We start from the raw sequence: 5,200 nt of genomic DNA on the forward strand, positions 1-5,200 counted from the left end.
AGATAAATACGATAATCGTGGTACACGGACTAACATATGGTTGCACAAATCAAAGGACAAGAAAATGAAGATCAACACTGCGACTACTAGTAGAACGGGATACTAGCCTTCTACCCTAATCTGAGTCCTCCATAGCCTCCTATCTAAGGTCATGTCCTCGGTAAGCTAGGACTGTGCCATGTCCTGTCTAAGCACCTCTCCCCAATACTTCTTTGGCCTATCTCTACCTCTTCTGAAACCGTCCATAGCAAACCTTTCACACCTCCGCACTGGGGCATCTGTGTCTCTCCTCCTCACATGCCCAAACCATCTCAGCCGCGCTTCCCACATCTTGTCCTCCACTGATGCCACTCCCACCTTATCTCGGATATCTTCATTCCTAAGCCTATCTCGCATGGTGTGCCCACACATCCATCGCAACATTCTCATTTCTGCAACTTTCATCTTCTGGACGTGCGAGTTCTTGACTGCCCAGCACTCCGCCCCGTGCAACAAAGTCGGTCTCGCTACCACTTTGTAGAACTTTCCTTTAAGCTTTGGTGGCACCTTTTTATCACACAGCACTCCTGAAGCGAGCATCCATTTCGTCCACCCTGCACCAATACGATGCGTGACATCATCGTCAATATCCCCATCTCCTTGTACAATAGACCGAAGATACTTAAAGCTTCCTTTCTTTTTGATGGCCTGGGTACCCAACCTCACTTCCACGCCAGCCTCATGTGTCTCGTCACTAAACTTGCACTCCATGTATTCTGTCTTGGTCCTACTTAAATTGAACCCTTTAGACTCCAGAGTTTGTCTCTAAACCTCTTGATTGCTCAGCACTCTGCCCGTACAACAAAGTCGGTCTCACTACCACTTTGTAGAACTTGCCTTTAATCTTTGGTGGCACCTTCTCATCACACAGCACTCCTGAAGCGAGCCTCCATTTCGTCCACCCTCACCAATACGATGTGTGACATCATCGTCAATATCCCCATCTCCTTGTACAATAGACCCAAGATACTTAACGCTTCCTTTCTTTTGGATGGCCTGGGTACCCAGCCTCACTTCCACGCCAGCCTCATGTGTCTCGTCACTAAACTTGCACTCCATGTACTCTGTCTTGGTCCTACTCAACTTGAACCCTTTAGACTCCAGAGTTTGTCTCCAAACCTCTTGACTGCCCAGCACTCCGCCCTGTACAACAAAGTCGGTCTCACTACCACTTTGTAGAACTTGCCTTTAAGCTTTGGTGACACCTTCTTATCACACAGCACTCCTGAAGCGAGCCTCCATTTCGTCCACCCTGCACCAATACGATGTGTAACATCATCGTCAATATCCCCATCTCCTTGGCAAAAGAAGCTCCAAAAAATTAATTACTATTGATTTCCTTACTTCTATGAGAATTACATCGTACTTTTCTTTCAATCTTTATCTTCATGTTTGTTTTTGTTTTTTTTTCTATAAGATGTAATATTGAATAGCTTTTCTTCTGCGTAAGGGTTTATTTACAAATCAGTTTTTGCACTTAAAGTACTGCTTCTTAAACACGTAACAATCTGAATTGAAGTGACAAATATTGTACTACTTTACATGAACGGCAAAATTATTAGTCCATAATTTAACGTAAAGGCAGGCTATTAATGGAGTACATTCCTTCATTCTCTAGTATGAAGTTAAATCAGAAATCTTCTAAAATAAGAAAATTGAAATGCGTGTCTCCTATTTTTCGCTTGTATGTAATAATGGAAACCAAGCTCGGAGTACATGCAAAATGTCAAAGAAAGAAACGAAACAAAAAAAAAGATTGAGAAAAAGAAATAAAAATACATAGTCTGTATGTTGTGACCGAAAATTAACCTTTATTTTCTTAGGCAGCCTAAATCTTCTTCTTTACATTTGACACTGCCTATGGTGTTTCACTGTTTCACCATTAGTCTTCGAATTCACTCCAGAGGTTGTGATACCTTGACTCAAGTCATTTATTTCCTTCTGAATTTGGTACAACTTAGCTCCGTTAGTTTGATTATACCTATCTTCGAATTCACTCTAGAGTTCTACAGAATCAACAGCATATTCTAGACCATATCGTCACATCTCTCCCATTTTCGAAGCTTTGGAGATTGTCAATGTGGTCTTTTGCACTCTCTAGTGATAAACTTATTGTTCACCGATAAGGATCTTAATACACTACGCTTCCATGAACGATAACCTATCTTATCAAAAGGTGTTGAAACTAACACAGAACTGGAATTATCAGAAGGATGGATGTAAAGAGGGTTACTTACATCAACCGTACTGCTTTCTCCTGCTGTGTTCACAACATGTTCAGTATTTTTTTCAATCGGAACTTCAATTGCCATGATTGAATTGTTAACTGATGAGATTTATGATTTGAATGAGAGAAAAATGCTTCGATTGTTATCGAATGCGATTTGTGATGCTTAGAATGCAAAATTGAATCTACACTTCAAATTCTCAGAGAAAAAAAAAACCCCCAATAATGACTCTAACAGAGGTAATTTTCAATCGATGAACAAACCCTAATTGATCGAAGAACAAAACCTAATTGCGATTGAATTTCGCAACAGATTCTCGAAATTTCTTAGTCGAATCGAACCTCTAGGGCTCTGATACCATGTTTAGCAGTGTAATTGAGATCACTGGTAACAATACAACTTGAGCTTAAGCTCAACAATGGAGTCCAGATGAGTCAGTGAAGGAGAGAACATTCGAGAAAGAATGGAGGAGAAATGAGTCGGTGAAGATGGGGAATGAAAAACTACTTCATTCATCTGTGTTTGTTTACATATATACACATCACACACATTGACAGCTCACACACGGCTAAGATGAGCTCAAAATATCTAAACACGAACTACTTATCCTAACAGAATAACTAACATGCTGACTCAGCATTTGTACAAGATATTTTAACTATCTAATCTTCAATGATATTGATTGCTAAATTCTTGAAATTAAATATATTAAACTGATAAAAAGTTAATTTTAAAGCAACATTTTTAGACTTCTAGACCATCTGGAACTCGAGATTCGTTATTATACATTTTTCCTAGTATTTATTACAGCTTAATATTTAGTGGATGAAATTCAACTATTTCAATGTGACGAAAAATACTTTTTGTGGCTAAAGCCAATTTAGTGATCATGTATACTTTCTTTTTTTCAATTTTTTTAATTAGATCCCTACGTGACCATGTATACTTGAAAGTAAGCTCATGCGTATTTATAAAAAGTCTATTTTGAATAATGAAATTATTCATGAATATCATACCAAGGTGACAATTATCGTCAAGTCTACATCTCTAGTGGTTCCAAGCTTTTTCCTTTTCTTGGAAAGTCGCTATATATATATATATTTTTTTAAAGTTTCATCCTAATCTTCTTGTTTTCTTCCTGTTCCTCGTCATTTTCAAGACTATTTCAAATGGACAGGAGGATTAATTAACTGGCATAATTCCTATGAGAATAGGTTTAGTCTTTGTAGTTGTTGAAGAAACCTTCACGATTCAAAAGATTGAAAAATTCACCATTCGATGACTTGGTAATGCGGCAGAGGCCTAATCCACATGACTTTGTTTAGCTAGAATCAAATTTCTATCTAAGGGAGTTCTTAATTGGTTCTCTAAAGTTATAGCAATATGATGCACCGATTTTATCGTGGAAGATATATGATTTATTGCGACACAATAATTTTAATCACAGTTGCGCTGATGATTATTAGTTGATGCTGTGCGCTTTTTTAATACTATGATCTTAACTTTGTGTAATAGGGGTTTAAATGATGAACCATTGAGAAATAACTCAAAAAGAAGGAAAATAAAAGAAGAAAGGATCAAACATTCATAATCTGAAAGTTGCTAGCTAGAGTTAGAAATGAATATTTCTGGATAACGTAAGAATCATCAAGGGGTTAGTCACATGTATGATCTTTCAATTTTCACTTTATTAATGTCAACGAATGACTTAAAAGTTGAATTTAGAAAGATCAAAATAAGTTGAGTTAATAAATGAACGAGTTATTAACCTGTCCAAATGGTCACCTGAGTTGAGATGATGAGTTGTGTCAAGATAGGCTAAATAAGAGATCGTAGCCCAATCCATTCAATTCTTACCAAGTTCTAATTGTTTTGTTTGTTTTCTTCTCATTTGTTTAGTTACTAAATAAATTAATAAAACATTTCTTTTTTTATGTCTATATATAGAAAATATTAAACAAAATAAAATTTAGAAAATATTTTGATAAGGTTTCTCATGGGTCAATCTGAACTGCTTATTTAGCTCAAAGCAGCTCAACTTTTATATGAGATGAATTGAAAGGGTTAGAACGAGCTGAGTTAAAAAATGGGCGAGTCATTAACCTAACCTGCTCAGACTTGGGAGGGTTAGGGGGTCATGTTTTCATACACGCACACGTTTCTGTGTAGCATGGCGGAGTTAGGGGGCGCAAGTCGAAAAGTTACACTGCATATACTAGCTCAAAATTATTTTTATGTGTGTGTGTATATATATATATATATATATATATATATATATATATATATATATATATATATATAGTAGATGTTGTATGTCTTTGACTTCTTCGTGCATATATTTCTTTATATTTTGAATCACTTTAGTGAAAATTCTGAGGATTGATGTGTGACCGTGTGTATTATTAGAAGCCGCCCCCCGTCCCCACTAAAGTCAAAGTAACAAATATCATGTAGTGGAGTTTTTTGCATTATTACAGGACTCTTAAACTGCATGCTCTAACTAGGGAAATTATGTTCCAGATCATAGAAAGAAGAAATTGTATATTATTGAGGCCAAGCTTACATACGTATATATAGTCAAACCTTTTTATGACATCGTTGTTTGTCCAAATTTGTTTTGGCAGCGAGTAATGTTGTTATAAGAGAACATATAATTAATATAACATCATATAAAAGTCGGCTCCAAAATATAATAAAATGTTGCTATCAACGATGATTGTTATATTGAGGTGTGTCTGTATATAGCTATTTTCAATTATTACTCCTTTTCTAAATTAATTACAATGACAAGCTTGTAAATATGCATGGTGTTTTTTTTTTTTTAATAATAAGAAACTATTCCAGGTCTTCATGTAATCATGTTGAGATGAATGGATTTTCCTCTCGCGTGCTAACCAACGTAGTCATCAGTTTAATAAATTTTAGTAACTTTA

Source organism: Lycium barbarum, chromosome 4, assembly GCF_019175385.1.
Source record: "Lycium barbarum isolate Lr01 chromosome 4, ASM1917538v2, whole genome shotgun sequence".
Classification (NCBI taxonomy): Eukaryota; Viridiplantae; Streptophyta; class Magnoliopsida; order Solanales; family Solanaceae; genus Lycium; species Lycium barbarum.